Raw genomic sequence first — 22,832 nt, 5'->3', positions numbered from 1 at the left:
CTCTGTGAGTACTGTCAGCATGGGTTTTTACCGTGAGCACTGTCACAATGAGCCCTGTCACCATTTTTCAGTGACACCATGTGCACTACCACCATGCGCACTCTCACCATGGGCACTGTCACCGAGAAAACTGTCACCATAAGTACTGTCTTCATGGGCACTGTCACCAAGGGCACGGCCAACATGTGAACTGTAACCATTGTCAGTATCACTGTGAGAAGTGTCACCATGGGAATTACCAACATAGGCACTGTCATCATGAGCACTTTCAGAACGGGAACTGTCACAATGGGCACTATCACCGTGAGGACTCTCACCACGGGAATTATCGCCATGGGCACTATCAGCATTAGAACTGTCACCGTGGTCACTGTCACGATGGAATTTGTCACTGTGAGCACTGTCACGATAGGCAAAGTCACGGTTTGCACTGTCCCCTTGGGCCCTGTCTCAGTGAGCACTATCACTTTGACGGTGATGTCCATGGGCACTGCCACCATGGACACTACCAACTTGAGAATTATCACCATTTGTTCTCTCAGCGTGGTCACGGTCAACAAGGGCACTCTCACTATGCTCACTATGACCGTGAACACTCTCACCATGGGCACCTTAATCATGGGCACTATCACCGTGAGCACTATCACCATCGGCACTATCACTGTGATCACTGTCACCATAGACACTATCATGGTGAGCACAGTTAACATGAGCATTGTAACTGTGAGCACTGTCACAATGGGTAATGCAACCATGAGCCCAGTCACCGTGAGCACTGTCAGCATGGGTTGTCACCTTGTGCACGGTCAGCATGAGCACTGTCACCATGGGCACTATAACTATTTTTCAGTGCCACCATGTGCACTGTCACCTTGGACACTATCACCACGAGCACTGTCACCATGAGTACTGTCATCATGTGCAATGGCACAGCCACCATCTGCAATCTTACCATGGTCACTATCACTGTGAGCACTGTCACCAATGGAACTACCAACATGGGCACTGTCATCATGAGCACTTTCACCATAAGAACTCTCATCATGGGCACTATGAACGTGAGAACGGTCACCATGGGCACTGTCACCATGAGCATTGTCATCATAGGCAATGTCACCGTGAGAACTATCACCATGCGCACTGTCCACAAGGGTACTATCACATTGAGTTGTATCACCATGTGTACTGTCATCTTGGGCACAGTCACCATGGGCACACTCACCAAGTACACTATCACTATGCTCACTATTACTCTGAACACTGTCACCATGGGCACCGTAACCATGGGCACTATCACCGGGAGCATTATCAGCATCGGCTCAACAGGCGTGATAACTGTCACCATGGGTCATATCACCGTGAGCACGGTTGCCATGGGCACTGTCACGATGTGCAATGCCCCATTGGTACTCTCACCATGGGAACTGCCACCATGAGCACTGTCACCATGAGAACTGTTACTATGAGAAATGTAACCATGGGCAATTTCTCGATGAGTACTCTCACCATGGGTATTTTCAGCTTGGGCACTCTCAACGTAAACAGTATTACCATGAGCACTTTCACTGTGAGCACTGTCACCATGGGCACTGTCACAATGCGGAGTGTCACCATGAGCCATGTCACCATGGGAAATGTCACCGTGAGATGTGTCACCATAGGCAATGTCACCATGGGTAATGTCACCATGGGAAATGCCATTTTGAGCACTGTCACCATGGGTACTGCAACCATGAGTACTGTCACCATGAGTACTGTCACCATTGGCAGTATCACCAGGCGCACTGTCACCATGGGCACTATCACCATGACAACTCTCAGAGTGAGCACTGTCACTGTGGGCACTGCCATCGTGAGCAATTCCACCATGGGCACTAACGCTGTGAGCACTCTCAACATGAGCATGTCACCATGAGCCCTGTCACCATGGAAAATGTCACTGTGAGAAGTTTCACCATAGGCAATGTCACCGTGGGCACTGTCACCATGGTCAATGCCACCACTGTCACTGTCATTTTGGGCACTGTCACCATGGGTACTGCAACCATGAGCACTGTCACCATGAGCACTGTCACCATTGCGAGTATCACCATGTGCACTGTCACCATGGGCAATATCACAATGAGAACTGTCAGCGTGGGCACTGTCACTGTTGGCAAGGGCACCATGGCCACTTCCACCATGGGCAATGTCACCATGGGCACTATCACTGTGAGCACTGTCAACATGAGCACGTCACCATGGGCACCGTCAACATGGGTACTATCTCAAAGGGCAATGTCACCATGAGCATTGTCAGGATGGGCAATTTCACCATGAGCACTGTCACCAAAGGCACTAACGCCATGAGCAATGTCACTGTGGGCCGTGTCACCAGGGGCACTATCACCATGGTTAATGTTATCATTGGCACTTTCCCCGTGAGCACTGTCACCCTGGGCACTGTCATCATGGGCACGGTCACCATGAGCACTATCTCCATGAGCACAGCCACTGTGAACACCATCACCATAATCACTGGCCTCATCGGTACTGTCACCATGAGCACTGCCACAATGAGCTCTGTCAGCATGGGCACTTCCCCCATGAGCACTGTCACTATGAGAACTGCTACCATGGGTATTTTCACCATGAGTACTGTCACCCTGTGTATTGTCACCATTTGCACTGTCACCATGAAGACTATAACCGTGAGCGCTATCACCATGAGATCTCTCACCATGGTCACTGTCACCATGGCACCTTGCACAATGGGGGCTGTCAACATGAGTGCTGTCACCATTGGCACTATCACTGTGAGCATTCTCACTGTGGTCAGTGTCACCATGGGCACGGTCACCATGAGCACTGTCACTATAGGCAATGTCACCGTGGTCAGTGTCACCATGAGCACTGTCAACAGGGACACTCATACAGTGGGCACTGTCACTGTGAGCACTGTCACCATGGGTACTGCCACCATAAGCAGTGTCTCTGTGAGTACTGTCAGCATGGGTTTTTACCGTGAGCACTGTCACCATGAGCCCTGTCACCATTTTTTAGTGACACCATGTGCACTACCACCATGCGCACTCTCACCATGGGCACTGTCACCGAGAAAACTGTCACCATAAGTACTGTCTTCATGGGCACTGTCACCAAGGGCACGGCCAACATGTGAACTGTAACCATTGTCAGTATCACCGTGAGAAGTGTCACCATGGGAATTACCAACATAGGCACTGTCATCATGAGCACTTTCAGAACGGGAACTGTCACCATGGGCACTATCACCGTGAGGACTCTCACCATGGGAATTATCGCCATGGGCACTATCAGCATTAGAACTGTCACCGTGGTCACTGTCACGATGGAATTTGTCACGGTGAGCAGTGTCACGATAGGCAAAGTCACGGTTTGCACTGTCCCCTTGGGCCCTGTCACAGTGAGCACTATCACTTTGACGGTGGTGGCCATGGGCACTGCCACCATGGACACTACCACCTTGAGAATTATCACCATTTGTTCTCTCAGCGTGGTCACGGTCAACAAGTGCAGTCTCAGTATGCTCACTATGACCGTGAACACTGTCACCATGGGCACCTTAATCATGGGCACTATCACTGTGAGCACTATCACCATCGGCACTATCACTGTGATCACTGTCACCATAGACACTATCATGGTGAGCACAGTTAACATGAGCATTGTAACTGTGAGCACTGTCACAATGGGTAATGCAAGCATGAGCCCAGTCACCGTGAGCACTATCAGCATGGGTTGTCACCTTGTGCACGGTCAGCATGAGCACTGTCACCATGGGCACTATAACTATTTTTCAGTGCCAACATGTGCACTGTCACCTTGGACACTATCACCACGAGCAGTGTCACCATGAGTACTGTCAACATGGGCAATGGCACAGCCACCATCTGAAATCTTACCATGGTCACTATCACTGTGAGCACTGTCACCAATGGAACTACCAACATGGGCACTGTCATCATGGGCACTTTCACCATGCGAACTCTCAACATGGGCATTATAAACGTGAGAACGGTCACCATGGGCACTGTCACCTTGAGCATTGTCATCATAGGCAATGTCACCGTGAGAACTATCACCATGCGCACTGTCCACAAGGGCACTATCACATTGAGTTGTATCACCATGTGTACTGTCATCTTGGGCACAGTCACCATGGGCACACTCACCAAGTACACTATCACTATGCTCACTATTACTTTGAACACTGTCACCATGGGCACCATAACCATGGGCACTATCACTGGGAGCATTATCAGCATCGGCACAACAGGCGTGATAACTGTCACCATTGGTCATATCACCGTGAGCACGGTTGCCATGGGCACTGTCACGATGTGCAATGCCCCATTGGTACTCTCACCATGGGAACTGCCACCATGAGCACTGTCACCATGAGCACTGACACCACCATCACTGCCACCGAGGGCACGGCAACCATGAGCACTGTCACCATGAGAACTGTTACTATGAGAAATGTAATCATGGGCAATTTCTCGATGAGTACTCTCACCATGGGTATTTTCACCTTGGGCACTCTCAACGTAAACAGTATTACCATGAGCACTTTCACTGTGAGCACTGTCACCATGGGCACTGTCACAATGCGGAGTGTCACCATGATCCATGTCACCATGGGAAATGTCACGGTGAGAAGTGTAACCATAGGCAATGTCACCATGGGCAATGTCACCATGGGAAATGCCATTTTGAGCACTGTCAACATGGGTACTGCAACCATGAGTACAGTCACCATGAGTAGTACTGTCACCATTGGCAGTATCACCAGGTGCACTGTCACCATGGGCACTATCACCATGACAACTCTCAGAGTGTGCACTGTCACTGTGGGCACTGCCATCGTGAGCAATTCCACCATAGGCAATGTCACCATGGGCACTAACGTTGTGAGCACTCTCAACATGAGCACGTCACCATGAGCCCTGTCACCATGGGCAATGTCACTGTGAGAAGTTTCACCATAGGCAATGTCACCGTGGGCACTGTCACCATGGTCACTGCCACCACTGTCACTGTCATTTTGAGCACTGTCACCATGGGTACTGCAACCATGAGCACTGTCACCATGAGCACTGTCACCATTGCGAGTATCACCATGTGCACTGTCACCATGAGCACTATCACAATGAGAACTGTCAGCGTGGGCACTGTCACTGTTGGCAAGGGCACCATGGCCACTTCCACCATGGGCGATGTCAGCATGGGCACTATCACTGTGAGCTCTGTCAACATGAGCACGTCACCATGGGCACTGTCAACATGGGTACTATCTCAAAGGGCAATGTCACCATGAGCATTGTCAGGATGGGCAATTTCACCATGAGCACTGTCACCAAAGGCACTATCGCCATGAGCAATGTCACTGTGGGCCGTGTCACCAGGGGCACTATCCCCATGGTTAAATTTATCATTGGCAGTTTCCCCGTGAGCACTGTCACCCTGGGCACTGTCATCATGTGCACGGTCACCGTGAGCACTATCTCCATGAGCACAGCCACTGTGAACACCATCACCATAATCACTGGCCTCATCGGTACTGTCACCATGAGCACTGCCACAATGAGCACTGTCAGCATGGGCACTTCCCCCATGAGCACTGTCACTATGAGAACTGCTACCATGGGTATTTTCACCATGAGTACTGTCACCCTGTGTATTGTCACCATTTGCACTGTCACCATGAAGACTATAACCGTGAGCGCTATCACCATGAGATCTCTCACCATGGTCACTGTCACCATGGCACCTTGCACAATGGGGGCTGTCAACATGAGTGCTGTCACCATTGGCACTATCACTGTGAGCATTCTCACTGTGGTCAGTGTCACCATGGGCACGGTCACCATGAGCACTGTCACCATAGGCAATGTCACCGTGGTCAGTGTCACCATGAGCACTGTCAACATGGGCACTCATACAGTGGGCACTGTCACTGTGAGCACTGACACCATGGGTACTGCCACCATGAGCAGTGTCTCTGTGAGTACTGTCAGCATGGGTTTTTACCATGAGCACTGTCACCATGAGCCCTGTCACCATTTTTTAGTGACACCATGTGCACTACCACCATGCGCACTCTCACCATGGACACTGTCACCGAGAAAACTGTCAACATAAGTACTGTCTTCATGGGCACTCTCACCAAAGGCACGGCCAACATGTGAACTGTAACCATTGTCAGTATCACCGTGAGAAGTGTCACCATGGGAATTACCAACATAGGCACTGTCATCATGAGCACTTTAGAACGGGAACTGTCACCATGGGCACTATCACCGTGAGGACTCTCACCATGGGAATTATCGCCATGGGCACTATCAGCATTAGAACTGTCACCGTGGTCACTGTCACGATGGAATATGTCACGGTGAGCACTGTCACGATAGGCAAAGTCACGGTTTGCACTGTCCCCTTGGGCCCTGTCACAGTGAGCACTATCACTTTGACGGTGGTGGCCATGGGCTCTGCCACCATGGACACTACCAACTTGAGAATTATCACCATTTGTTCTCTCAGCATTGTCACGGTCAACAAGTGCACTCTCACTGTGCTCACTATGACCGTGAACTCTGACACCATGGGCACCTTAATCATGGGCACTATCACCGTGAGCACTATTACCATCGGCACTATCACTGTGATCACTGTCACCATAGACACTATCATGGTGAGCACAGTTAATATGAGCATTGTAACTGTGAGCACTGTCACAATGGGTAATGCAACCATGAGCCCAGTCACCGTGAGCACTGTCAGCATGGGTTGTCACCTTGTGCACGGTCAGCATGAGCACTGTCACCAAGGGACTATAAATATTTTTCAGTGCCGCCATGTGCACTGTCACCTTGGACACTATCACCACGAGCACTGTCACCATGAGTACTGTCATCATGGGCAATGGCACAGCCACCATCTGCAATCTTACCATGGTCACTATCACTGTGAGCACTGACACCAATCAACTACCAACATGGGCACTGTCATCATGAGCACTTTCACCATACGAACTCTCACCGTGGGCACTATGAACGTGAGAACGGTCACCATGGGCACTGTCACCATGAGCATTGTCATCATAGGCAATGTCACCGTGAGAACTATCACTATGCGCACTGTCCACAAGGGCACTATCACATTGAGTTGTATCACCATGTGTACTGTCATCTTGGGCACAGTCACCATGGGTACACTCACGAAGTACACTATCACTATGCTCACTATTACTCTGAACACTGTCACCATGGGCACCGTAACCATGGGCACTATCACCGGGAGCATTATCAGCATCGGCACAACAGGCGTGATAACTGTCACCATGGGTCATATCACCGTGAGCACGTTTGCCATGGGCACTGTCACGATGTGCAATGCCCCATTGGTACTCTCACCATGGGAACTGCCACCATGAGCACTGTCACCATGAGAACTGTTACTATGAGAAATGTAACCATGGGCAATTTCTCGATGAGTACTCTCACCATGGGTATTTTCACCTTGGGCACTCTCAACGTAAACAGTATTACCATGAGCACTTTCACTGTGAGCACTGTCACCATGGGCACTGTCACAATGCGGAGTGTCACCATGAGCCATGTCACCATGGGAAATGTCACCGTGAGAAGTGTCACCATAGGCAATGTCACCATGGGTAATGTCACCATGGGAAATGCCATTTTGAGCACTGTCACCATGGGTACTGCAACCATGAGTACTGTCACCATGAGTACTGTCACCATTGGCAGTATCACCAGGCGCACTGTCACCATGGGCACTATCACCATGACAACTCTCAGAGTGAGCACTGTCACTGTGGGCACTGCCATCGTGAGCAATTCCACCATGGGCAATGTCACCATGGGCACTAACGCTGTGAGCACTCTCAACATGAGCACGTCACCATGAGCCCTGTCACCATGGGCAATGTCACTGTGAGAAGTTTCACCATAGGCAATGTCACCGTGGGCACTGTCACCATGGTCACTGCCACCACTGTCACTGTCATTTTGAGCACTGTCACCATGGGTACTGCAACCATGAGCACTGTCACCATGAGCACTGTCACCATTGCGAGTATCACCATGTGCACTGTCACCATGAGCACTGTCACCATTGCGAGTATCACCATGTGCACTGTCACCATGAGCACTATCACAATGAGAACTGTCAGCCTGGGCACTGTCACTGTTGGCAAGGCACCATGGCCACTTCCACCATGGGCAATGTCACCATGGGCACTATCACTGTGAGCACTGTCAACATGAGCACGTCACCATGGGCACTGTCAACATGGGTACTATCTCAAAGGGCAAGTCACCATGAGCATTGTCAGGATGGGCAATTTCACCATGAGCACTGTCACCAAAGGCACTATCGCCATGAGCAATGTCACTGTGGGCCGTGCACCAGGGGCACTATCACCATTGTTAATGTTATCATTGGCACTTTCCCCGTGAGCATTGTCACCCTGGGCACTGTCATCATGGGCACGGTCACGGTGAGCAATATCTCCATGAGCACAGCCACTGTGAACACCATCACCATAATCACTGGCCTCATCGGTACTGTCACCATGAGCACTGCCACAATGAGCACTGTCAGCATGGGCACTTCCCCCATGAGCACTGTCACTATGAGAACTGCTACCATGGGTATTTTCACCATGAGTACTGTCACCCTGTGTATTGTCACCATTTGCACTGTCACCATGAAGACTATAACCGTGAGCGCTATCACCATGAGATCTCTCACCATGGTCACTGTCACCATGGCACCTTGCACAATGGGGGCTGTCAACATGAGTGCTGTCACCATTGGCACTATCACTGTGAGCATTCTCACTGTGGTCAGTGTCACCATGGGCACGGTCACCATGAGCACTGTCACCATAGGCAATGTCACCGTGGTCAGTGTCACCATGAGCACTGTCAACATGGGCACTCATACAGTGGGCACTGTCACTGTGAGCACTGACACCATGGGTACTGCCACCATGAGCAGTGTCTCTGTGAGTACTGTCAGCATGGGTTTTTACCATGAGCACTGTCACCATGAGCCCTGTCACCATTTTTTAGTGACACCATGTGCACTACCACCATGCGCACTCTCACCATGGACACTGTCACCGAGAAAACTGTCAACATAAGTACTGTCTTCATGGGCACTCTCACCAAAGGCACGGCCAACATGTGAACTGTAACCATTGTCAGTATCACCGTGAGAAGTGTCACCATGGGAATTACCAACATAGGCACTGTCATCATGAGCACTTTAGAACGGGAACTGTCACCATGGGCACTATCACCGTGAGGACTCTCACCATGGGAATTATCGCCATGGGCACTATCAGCATTAGAACTGTCACCGTGGTCACTGTCACGATGGAATATGTCACGGTGAGCACTGTCACGATAGGCAAAGTCACGGTTTGCACTGTCCCCTTGGGCCCTGTCACAGTGAGCACTATCACTTTGACGGTGGTGGCCATGGGCTCTGCCACCATGGACACTACCAACTTGAGAATTATCACCATTTGTTCTCTCAGCATTGTCACGGTCAACAAGTGCACTCTCACTGTGCTCACTATGACCGTGAACTCTGACACCATGGGCACCTTAATCATGGGCACTATCACCGTGAGCACTATTACCATCGGCACTATCACTGTGATCACTGTCACCATAGACACTATCATGGTGAGCACAGTTAATATGAGCATTGTAACTGTGAGCACTGTCACAATGGGTAATGCAACCATGAGCCCAGTCACCGTGAGCACTGTCAGCATGGGTTGTCACCTTGTGCACGGTCAGCATGAGCACTGTCACCAAGGGACTATAAATATTTTTCAGTGCCGCCATGTGCACTGTCACCTTGGACACTATCACCACGAGCACTGTCACCATGAGTACTGTCATCATGGGCAATGGCACAGCCACCATCTGCAATCTTACCATGGTCACTATCACTGTGAGCACTGACACCAATGGAACTACCAACATGGGCACTGTCATCATGAGCACTTTCACCATACGAACTCTCACCGTGGGCACTATGAACGTGAGAACGGTCACCATGGGCACTGTCACCATGAGCATTGTCATCATAGGCAATGTCACCGTGAGAACTATCACTATGCGCACTGTCCACAAGGGCACTATCACATTGAGTTGTATCACCATGTGTACTGTCATCTTGGGCACAGTCACCATGGGTACACTCACGAAGTACACTATCACTATGCTCACTATTACTCTGAACACTGTCACCATGGGCACCGTAACCATGGGCACTATCACCGGGAGCATTATCAGCATCGGCACAACAGGCGTGATAACTGTCACCATGGGTCATATCACCGTGAGCACGTTTGCCATGGGCACTGTCACGATGTGCAATGCCCCATTGGTACTCTCACCATGGGAACTGCCACCATGAGCACTGTCACCATGAGAACTGTTACTATGAGAAATGTAACCATGGGCAATTTCTCGATGAGTACTCTCACCATGGGTATTTTCACCTTGGGCACTCTCAACGTAAACAGTATTACCATGAGCACTTTCACTGTGAGCACTGTCACCATGGGCACTGTCACAATGCGGAGTGTCACCATGAGCCATGTCACCATGGGAAATGTCACCGTGAGAAGTGTCACCATAGGCAATGTCACCATGGGTAATGTCACCATGGGAAATGCCATTTTGAGCACTGTCACCATGGGTACTGCAACCATGAGTACTGTCACCATGAGTACTGTCACCATTGGCAGTATCACCAGGCGCACTGTCACCATGGGCACTATCACCATGACAACTCTCAGAGTGAGCACTGTCACTGTGGGCACTGCCATCGTGAGCAATTCCTCCATGGGCAATGTCACCATGGGCACTAACGTTGTGAGCACTCTCAACATGAGCACGTCACCATGAGCCCTGTCACCATGGGCAATGTCACTGTGAGAAGTTTCACCATAGGCAATGTCACCGTGGGCACTGTCACCATGGTCACTGCCACCACTGTCACTGTCATTTTGAGCACTGTCACCATGGGTACTGCAACCATGAGCACTGTCACCATGAGCACTGTCACCATTGCGAGTATCACCATGTGCACTGTCACCATGAGCACTATCACAATGAGAACTGTCAGCTTGGGCACTGTCACTGTTGGCAAGGCACCATGGCCACTTCCACCATGGGCAATGTCACCATGGGCACTATCACTGTGAGCACTGTCAACATGAGCACGTCACCATGGGCACTATCAACATGGTTACTATCTCAAAGGGCAATGTCACCATGAGCATTGTCAGGATGGGCAATTTCACCATGAGCACTGTCACCAAAGGCACTATCGCCATGAGCAATGTCACTGTGGGCCGTGTCACCAGGGGCACTATCACCATGGTTAATGTTATCATTGGCACTTTCCCAGTGAGCACTGTCACCCTGGGCACTGTCATCATGGGCACGGTCACCGTGAGCAATATCTCCATGAGCACAGCCACTGTGAACACCATCACCATAATCACTGGCCTCATTGGTACTGTCACCATGAGCACTGCCACAATGAGCACTGTCAGCATGGGCACTTCCCCCATGAGCACTGTCACTATGAGAACTGCTACCATGGGTATTTTCACCATGAGTACTGTCACCCTGTGTATTGTCACCATTTGCAATGTCACCATGAAGACTATAACCGTGAGCGCTATTACCATGAGATCTCTCACCATGGTCACTGTCACCATGGCACCTTGCACAATGGGGGCTGTCAACATGAGTGCTGTCACCATTGGCATTATCACTGTGAGCATTCTCACTGTGGTCAGTGTCACGATGGGAACTGTCACCATGAGCACTGTCACCATAGGCAATGTCACCTTGGTCAGTGTCACCATGAGCACTGTCAACATGGGCATTCATACAGTGGGCACTGTCACTGTGAGCTCTGTCAACATGGGTACTGCCACCTTGAGCAGTGTCTCTGTGAGCACTGTCAGCATGGGTTATTACCGTGAGCACTGTCACCATAAGCCCTGTCACCATTTTTCAGTGACACCATGTGCACTACCACCATGCGCACTTTCACCATGGGCACTGTCACCGAGAAAACTGTCACCATAAGTACTGTCTTCATGGGCACTGTCACCAAGGGCACGGCCAACATGTGAACTGTAACCATTGTCAGTATCACTGTGAGAAGTGTCACCATGGGAATTACCAACATAGGCACTGTCATCATGAGCACTTTCAGAACGGGAACTGTCACAATGGGCACTATCACCGTGAGGACTCTCACCACGGGAATTATCGCCATGGGCACTATCAGCATTAGAACTGTCACCGTGGTCACTGTCACGATGGAATTTGTCACTGTGAGCACTGTAACGATAGGCAAAGTCACGGTTTGCACTGTCCCCTTGGGCCCTGTCACAGTGAGCACTATCACTTTGACGGTGATGTCCATGGGCACTGCCACCATGGACACTACCAACTTGAGAATTATCACCATTTGTTCTCTTAGCGTGGTCACGGTCAACAAGTGCACTATCACTATGCTCACTATGACCGTGAACACTGTCACCATGGGCACCTTAATCATGGGCACTATCACTGTGAGCACTATCACCATCGGCACTATCACTGTGATCACTGTCACCATAGACGCTATCATGGTGAGCACAGTTAACATGAGCATTGTAACTGTGAGCACTGTCACAATGGATAATGCAACCATGAGCCCAGTCACCGTGAGCACTGTCAGCATGGGTTGTCACCTTGTGCACGGTCAGCATGAGCACTGTCACCATGGGCACTATAACTATTTTTCAGTGCCACCATGTGCACTGTCACCTTGGACACTATCACCACGAGCACTGTCACCATGAGTACTGTCATCATGGGCAATGGCACAGCCACCATCTGCAATCTTACCATGGTCACTATCACTGTGAGCACTGTCACCAATGGAACTACCAACATGGACACTGTCATCATGAGCACTTTCACCATACGAACTCTCACCATGGACACTATGAACGTGAGAACGGTCACCATGGGCACTGTCACCATGAGCATTGTCATCATAGGCAATGTCACCGTGAGAACTATCACCATGCGCACTGTCCACAAGGGTACTATCACATTGAGTTGTATCACCATGTGTACTGTCATCTTGGGCACAGTCACCATGGGCACACTCACCAAGTACACTATCACTATGCTCACTATTACTCTGAACACTGTCACCATGGGCACCGTAACCATGGGCACTATCACCGGGAGCATTATCAGCATCGGCTCAACAGGCGTGATAACTGTCACCATGGGTCATATCACCGTGCGCACGGTTGCCATGGGCGCTGTCACGATGTGCAATGCCCCATTGGTACTCTCACCATGGGAACTGCCACCATGAGCACTGTCACCATGAGAACTGTTACTATGAGAAATGTAACCATGGGCAATTTCTCGATGAGTACTCTCACCATGGGTATTTTCACCTTGGGCACTCTCAACGTAAACAGTATTACCATGAGCACTTTCACTGTGAGCACTGTCACCATGGGCACTGTCACAATGCGGAGTGTCACCATGAGCCATGTCACCATGGGAAATGTCACCGTGAGAAGTGTCACCATAGGCAATGTCACCATGGGCAATGTCACCATGGGAAATGCCATTTTGAGCACTGTCACCATGGGTACTGCAACCATGAGTACTGTCACCATGAGTACTGTCACCATTGGCAGTATCACCAGGCGCACTGTCACCATGGGCACTATCACCATGACAACTCTCAGAGTGAGCACTGTCACTGTGGGCACTGCCATCGTGAGCAATTCCACCATGGGCAATGTCACCATGGGCACTAACGCTGTGAGCACTCTCAACATGAGCACGTCACCATGAGCCCTGTCACCATGGGCAATGTCACTGTGAGAAGTTTCACCATAGGCAATGTCACCGTGGGCACTGTCACCATGGTCACTGCCACCACTGTCACTGTCATTTTGAGCACTGTCACCATGGGTACTGCAACCATGAGCACTGTCACCATGAGCACTGTCACCATTGCGAGTATCACCATGTGCACTGTCACCATGAGCACTGTCACCATTGCGAGTATCACCATGTGCACTGTCACCATGAGCACTATCACAATGAGAACTGTCAGCCTGGGCACTGTCACTGTTGGCAAGGCACCATGGCCACTTCCACCATGGGCAATGTCACCATGGGCACTATCACTGTGAGCACTGTCAACATGAGCACGTCACCATGGGCACTGTCAACATGGGTACTATCTCAAAGGGCAAGTCACCATGAGCATTGTCAGGATGGGCAATTTCACCATGAGCACTGTCACCAAAGGCACTATCGCCATGAGCAATGTCACTGTGGGCCGTGCACCAGGGGCACTATCACCATTGTTAATGTTATCATTGGCACTTTCCCCGTGAGCATTGTCACCCTGGGCACTGTCATCATGGGCACGGTCACGGTGAGCAATATCTCCATGAGCACAGCCACTGTGAACACCATCACCATAATCACTGGCCTCATCGGTACTGTCACCATGAGCACTGCCACAATGAGCACTGTCAGCATGGGCACTTCCCCCATGAGCACTGTCACTATGAGAACTGCTACCATGGGTATTTTCACCATGAGTACTGTCACCCTGTGTATTGTCACCATTTGCACTGTCACCATGAAGACTATAACCGTGAGCGCTATCACCATGAGATCTCTCACCATGGTCACTGTCACCATGGCACCTTGCACAATGGGGGCTGTCAACATGAGTGCTGTCACCATTGGCACTATCACTGTGAGCATTCTCACTGTGGTCAGTGTCACCATGGGCACGGTCACCATGAGCACTGTCACCATAGGCAATGTCACCGTGGTCAGTGTCACCATGAGCACTGTCAACATGGGCACTCATACAGTGGGCACTGTCACTGTGAGCACTGACACCATGGGTACTGCCACCATGAGCAGTGTCTCTGTGAGTACTGTCAGCATGGGTTTTTACCATGAGCACTGTCACCATGAGCCCTGTCACCATTTTTTAGTGACACCATGTGCACTACCACCATGCGCACTCTCACCATGGACACTGTCACCGAGAAAACTGTCAACATAAGTACTGTCTTCATGGGCACTCTCACCAAAGGCACGGCCAACATGTGAACTGTAACCATTGTCAGTATCACCGTGAGAAGTGTCACCATGGGAATTACCAACATAGGCACTGTCATCATGAGCACTTTAGAACGGGAACTGTCACCATGGGCACTATCACCGTGAGGACTCTCACCATGGGAATTATCGCCATGGGCACTATCAGCATTAGAACTGTCACCGTGGTCACTGTCACGATGGAATATGTCACGGTGAGCACTGTCACGATAGGCAAAGTCACGGTTTGCACTGTCCCCTTGGGCCCTGTCACAGTGAGCACTATCACTTTGACGGTGGTGGCCATGGGCTCTGCCACCATGGACACTACCAACTTGAGAATTATCACCATTTGTTCTCTCAGCATTGTCACGGTCAACAAGTGCACTCTCACTGTGCTCACTATGACCGTGAACTCTGACACCATGGGCACCTTAATCATGGGCACTATCACCGTGAGCACTATTACCATCGGCACTATCACTGTGATCACTGTCACCATAGACACTATCATGGTGAGCACAGTTAATATGAGCATTGTAACTGTGAGCACTGTCACAATGGGTAATGCAACCATGAGCCCAGTCACCGTGAGCACTGTCAGCATGGGTTGTCACCTTGTGCACGGTCAGCATGAGCACTGTCACCAAGGGACTATAAATATTTTTCAGTGCCGCCATGTGCACTGTCACCTTGGACACTATCACCACGAGCACTGTCACCATGAGTACTGTCATCATGGGCAATGGCACAGCCACCATCTGCAATCTTACCATGGTCACTATCACTGTGAGCACTGACACCAATGGAACTACCAACATGGGCACTGTCATCATGAGCACTTTCACCATACGAACTCTCACCGTGGGCACTATGAACGTGAGAACGGTCACCATGGGCACTGTCACCATGAGCATTGTCATCATAGGCAATGTCACCGTGAGAACTATCACTATGCGCACTGTCCACAAGGGCACTATCACATTGAGTTGTATCACCATGTGTACTGTCATCTTGGGCACAGTCACCATGGGTACACTCACGAAGTACACTATCACTATGCTCACTATTACTCTGAACACTGTCACCATGGGCACCGTAACCATGGGCACTATCACCGGGAGCATTATCAGCATCGGCACAACAGGCGTGATAACTGTCACCATGGGTCATATCACCGTGAGCACGTTTGCCATGGGCACTGTCACGATGTGCAATGCCCCATTGGTACTCTCACCATGGGAACTGCCACCATGAGCACTGTCACCATGAGAACTGTTACTATGAGAAATGTAACCATGGGCAATTTCTCGATGAGTACTCTCACCATGGGTATTTTCACCTTGGGCACTCTCAACGTAAACAGTATTACCATGAGCACTTTCACTGTGAGCACTGTCACCATGGGCACTGTCACAATGCGGAGTGTCACCATGAGCCATGTCACCATGGGAAATGTCACCGTGAGAAGTGTCACCATAGGCAATGTCACCATGGGTAATGTCACCATGGGAAATGCCATTTTGAGCACTGTCACCATGGGTACTGCAACCATGAGTACTGTCACCATGAGTACTGTCACCATTGGCAGTATCACCAGGCGCACTGTCACCATGGGCACTATCACCATGACAACTCTCAGAGTGAGCACTGTCACTGTGGGCACTGCCATCGTGAGCAATTCCTCCATGGGCAATGTCACCATGGGCACTAACGTTGTGAGCACTCTCAACATGAGCACGTCACCATGAGCCCTGTCACCATGGGCAATGTCACTGTGAGAAGTTTCACCATAGGCAATGTCACCGTGGGCACTGTCACCATGGTCACTGCCACCACTGTCACTGTCATTTTGAGCACTGTCACCATGGGTACTGCAACCATGAGCACTGTCACCATGAGCACTGTCACCATTGCGAGTATCACCATGTGCACTGTCACCATGAGCACTATCACAATGAGAACTGTCAGCTTGGGCACTGTCACTGTTGGCAAGGCACCATGGCCACTTCCACCATGGGCAATGTCACCATGGGCACTATCACTGTGAGCACTGTCAACATGAGCACGTCACCATGGGCACTATCAACATGGGTACTATCTCAAAGGGCAATGTCACCATGAGCATTGTCAGGATGGGCAATTTCACCATGAGCACTGTCACCAAAGGCACTATCGCCATGAGCAATGTCACTGTGGGCCGTGTCACCAGGGGCACTATCACCATGGTTAATGTTATCATTGGCACTTTCCCAGTGAGCACTGTCACCCTGGGCACTGTCATCATGGGCACGGTCACCGTGAGCAATATCTCCATGAGCACAGCCACTGTGAACACCATCACCATAATCACTGGCCTCATTGGTACTGTCACCATGAGCACTGCCACAATGAGCACTGTCAGCATGGGCACTTCCCCCATGAGCACTGTCACTATGAGAACTGCTACCATGGGTATTTTCACCATGAGTACTGTCACCCTGTGTATTGTCACCATTTGCAATGTCACCATGAAGACTATAACCGTGAGCGCTATTACCATGAGATCTCTCACCATGGTCACTGTCACCATGGCACCTTGCACAATGGGGGCTGTCAACATGAGTGCTGTCACCATTGGCATTATCACTGTGAGCATTCTCACTGTGGTCAGTGTCACGATGGGAACTGTCACCATGAGCACTGTCACCATAGGCAATGTCACCTTGGTCAGTGTCACCATGAGCACTGTCAACATGGGCATTCATACAGTGGGCACTGTCACTGTGAGCTCTGTCAACATGGGTACTGCCACCTTGAGCAGTGTCTCTGTGAGCACTGTCAGCATGGGTTATTACCGTGAGCACTGTCACCATAAGCCCTGTCACCATTTTTCAGTGACACCATGTGCACTACCACCATGCGCACTTTCACCATGGGCACTGTCACCGAGAAAACTGTCACCATAAGTACTGTCTTCATGGGCACTGTCACCAAGGGCACGGCCAACATGTGAACTGTAACCATTGTCAGTATCACTGTGAGAAGTGTCACCATGGGAATTACCAACATAGGCACTGTCATCATGAGCACTTTCAGAACGGGAACTGTCACAATGGGCACTATCACCGTGAGGACTCTCACCACGGGAATTATCGCCATGGGCACTATCAGCATTAGAACTGTCACCGTGGTCACTGTCACGATGGAATTTGTCACTGTGAGCACTGTAACGATAGGCAAAGTCACGGTTTGCACTGTCCCCTTGGGCCCTGTCACAGTGAGCACTATCACTTTGACGGTGATGTCCATGGGCACTGCCACCATGGACACTACCAACTTGAGAATTATCACCATTTGTTCTCTTAGCGTGGTCACGGTCAACAAGTGCACTATCACTATGCTCACTATGACCGTGAACACTGTCACCATGGGCACCTTAATCATGGGCACTATCACTGTGAGCACTATCACCATCGGCACTATCACTGTGATCACTGTCACCATAGACGCTATCATGGTGAGCACAGTTAACATGAGCATTGTAACTGTGAGCACTGTCACAATGGATAATGCAACCATGAGCCCAGTCACCGTGAGCACTGTCAGCATGGGTTGTCACCTTGTGCACGGTCAGCATGAGCACTGTCACCATGGGCACTATAACTATTTTTCAGTGCCACCATGTGCACTGTCACCTTGGACACTATCACCACGAGCACTGTCACCATGAGTACTGTCATCATGGGCAATGGCACAGCCACCATCTGCAATCTTACCATGGTCACTATCACTGTGAGCACTGTCACCAATGGAACTACCAACATGGACACTGTCATCATGAGCACTTTCACCATACGAACTCTCACCATGGACACTATGAACGTGAGAACGGTCACCATGGGCACTGTCACCATGAGCATTGTCATCATAGGCAATGTCACCGTGAGAACTATCACCATGCGCACTGTCCACAAGGGTACTATCACATTGAGTTGTATCACCATGTGTACTGTCATCTTGGGCACAGTCACCATGGGCACACTCACCAAGTACACTATCACTATGCTCACTATTACTCTGAACACTGTCACCATGGGCACCGTAACCATGGGCACTATCACCGGGAGCATTATCAGCATCGGCTCAACAGGCGTGATAACTGTCACCATGGGTCATATCACCGTGCGCACGGTTGCCATGGGCGCTGTCACGATGTGCAATGCCCCATTGGTACTCTCACCATGGGAACTGCCACCATGAGCACTGTCACCATGAGAACTGTTACTATGAGAAATGTAACCATGGGCAATTTCTCGATGAGTACTCTCACCATGGGTATTTTCACCTTGGGCACTCTCAACGTAAACAGTATTACCATGAGCACTTTCACTGTGAGCACTGTCACCATGGGCACTGTCACAATGCGGAGTGTCACCATGAGCCATGTCACCATGGGAAATGTCACCGTGAGAAGTGTCACCATAGGCAATGTCACCATGGGCAATGTCACCATGGGAAATGCCATTTTGAGCACTGTCACCATGGGTACTGCAACCATGAGTACTGTCACCATGAGTACTGTCACCATTGGCAGTATCACCAGGCACACTGTCACAATGGGCACTATCACCATGACAACTCTCAGAGTGAGCACTGTCACTGTGGGCACTGCCATTGTGAGCAATTCCACCATGGGCAATGTCACCATGGGCACTAACGCTGTGAGCACTCTCAACATGAGCACGTCACCATGAGCCCTGTCACCATGGGCAATGTCACTGTGAGAAGTTTCACCATAGGCAATGTCACCGTGGGCACTGTCACCATGGTCACTGCCACCACTGTCACTGTCATTTTGAGCACTGTCACCATGGGTACTGCAACCATGAGCACTGTCACCATGAGCACTGTCACCATTGCGAGTATCACCATGTGCACTGTCACCATGAGCACTGTCACCATTGCGAGTATCACCATGTGCACTGTCACCATGAGCACTATCACAATGAGAACTGTCAGCCTGGGCACTGTCACTGTTGGCAAGGCACCATGGCCACTTCCACCATGGGCAATGTCACCATGGGCACTATCACTGTGAGCACTGTCAACATGAGCACGTCACCATGGGCACTGTCAACATGGGTACTATCTCAAAGGGCAAGTCACCATGAGCATTGTCAGGATGGGCAATTTCACCATGAGCACTGTCACCAAAGGCACTATCGCCATGAGCAATGTCACTGTGGGCCGTGCACCAGGGGCACTATCACCATTGTTAATGTTATCATTGGCACTTTCCCCGTGAGCATTGTCACCCTGGGCACTGTCATCATGGGCACGGTCACGGTGAGCAATATCTCCATGAGCACAGCCACTGTGAACACCATCACCATAATCACTGGCCTCATCGGTACTGTCACCATGAGCACTGCCACAATGAGCACTGTCAGCATGGGCACTTCCCCCATGAGCACTGTCACTATGAGAACTGCTACCATGGGTATTTTCACCATGAGTACTGTCACCCTGTGTATTGTCACCATTTGCACTGTCACCATGAAGACTATAACCGTGAGCGCTATCACCATGAGATCTCTCACCATGGTCACTGTCACCATGGCACCTTGCACAATGGGGGCTGTCAACATGAGTGCTGTCACCATTGGCACTATCACTGTGAGCATTCTCACTGTGGTCAGTGTCACCATGGGCACGGTCACCATGAGCACTGTCACCATAGGCAATGTCACCGTGGTCAGTGTCACCATGAGCACTGTCAACATGGGCACTCATACAGTGGGCACTGTCACTGTGAGCACTGACACCATGGGTACTGCCACCATGAGCAGTGTCTCTGTGAGTACTGTCAGCATGGGTTTTTACCGTGAGCACTGTCACCATGAGCCCTGTCACCATTTTTTAGTGACACCATGTGCACTACCACAATGCGCACTCTCACCATGGGCACTGTCACCGAGAAAACTGTCACCATAAGGACTATCTTCATGGGCACTGTCACCAAGGGCACGGCCAACATGTGAACTGTAACCATTGTCAGTATCACTGTGAGAAGTGTCACCATGGGAATTACCAACATACGCACTGTCATCATGAGCACTTTCAGAACGGGAACTGTCACCATGGGCACTATCACCGTGAGGACTCTCACCACGGGAGTTATCGCCATGGGCACTATCAGCATTAGAACTGTCACCGTGGTCACTGTCACGATGGAATTTGTCACGGTGAGCACAGTCACGATAGGCAAAGTCACGGTTTGCACTGTCCCCTTGGGCCCTGTCACAGTGAGCACTATCACTTTGACGGTGGTGGCCATGGGCACTGCCACCATGGACACTACCAACTTGAGAATTATCACCATTTGTTCTCTCAGCGTGGTCACGGTCAACAAGTGCACTCTCACTATGCTCACTATGACCGTGAACACTGTCACCATGGGCACCTTAATAATGGGCACTATCACCGTGAGCACTATCACCATCGGCACTATCACTGTGATCTCTGTCACCATAGACACTATCATGGTGAGCACCGTTAACATGAGCATTGTAACTGTGAGCACTGTCACAATGGGTAATGCAACCATGAGCCCAGTCACCGTGAGCACTGTCAGCATGGGTTGTCACCTTGTGCACGGTCAGCATGAGCACTGTCACCATGGGCACTATAACTATTTTTCAGTGCCACCATGTGCACTGTCACCTTGGACACTATCACCACGAGCACTGTCACCATGAGTACTGTCATCATGGGCAATGGCACAGCCACCATCTGCAATCTTACCATGGTCACTATCACTGTGAGCACTGTCACCAATGGAACTACCAACATGGACACTGTCATCATGAGCACTTTCACCATACGAACTCTCACCATGGACACTATGAAGGTGAGAACGGTCACCATGGGCACTGTCACCATGAGCATTGTCATCATAGGCAATGTCACCGTGAGAACTATCACCATGCGCACTGTCCACAAGGGTACTATCACATTGAGTTGTATCACCATGTGTACTGTCATCTTGGGCACAGTCACCATGGGCACACTCACCAAGTACACTATCACTATGCTCACTATTACTCTGAACACTGTCACCATGGGCACCGTAACCATGGGTACTATCACCGGGAGCATTATCAGCATCGGCTCAACAGGCGTGATAACTGTCACCATGGGTCATATCACCGTGAGCACGGTTGCCATGGGCGCTGTCACGATGTGCAATGCCCCATTGGTACTCTCACCATGGGAACTGCCACCATGAGCACTGTCACCATGAGAACTGTTACTATGAGAAATGTAACCATGGGCAATTTCTCGATGAGTACTCTCACCATGGGTATTTTCACCTTGGGCACTCTCAACGTAAACAGTATTACCATGAGCACTTTCACTGTGAGCACTGTCACCATGGGCACTGTCACAATGCGGAGTGTCACCATGAGCCATGTCACCATGGGAAATGTCACCGTGAGAAGTGTCACCATAGGCAATGTCACCATGGGCAATGTCACCATGGGAAATGCCATTTTGAGCACTGTCACCATGGGTACTGCAACCATGAGTACTGTCACCATGAGTACTGTCACCATT

Source organism: Mesoplodon bidens (genome assembly GCF_964165515.1).
Source record: "Mesoplodon bidens genome assembly, chromosome: 14".
Lineage (NCBI taxonomy): Eukaryota > Metazoa > Chordata > Mammalia > Artiodactyla > Ziphiidae > Mesoplodon > Mesoplodon bidens.
Note: the sequence above shows the minus strand (reverse complement) of the source record.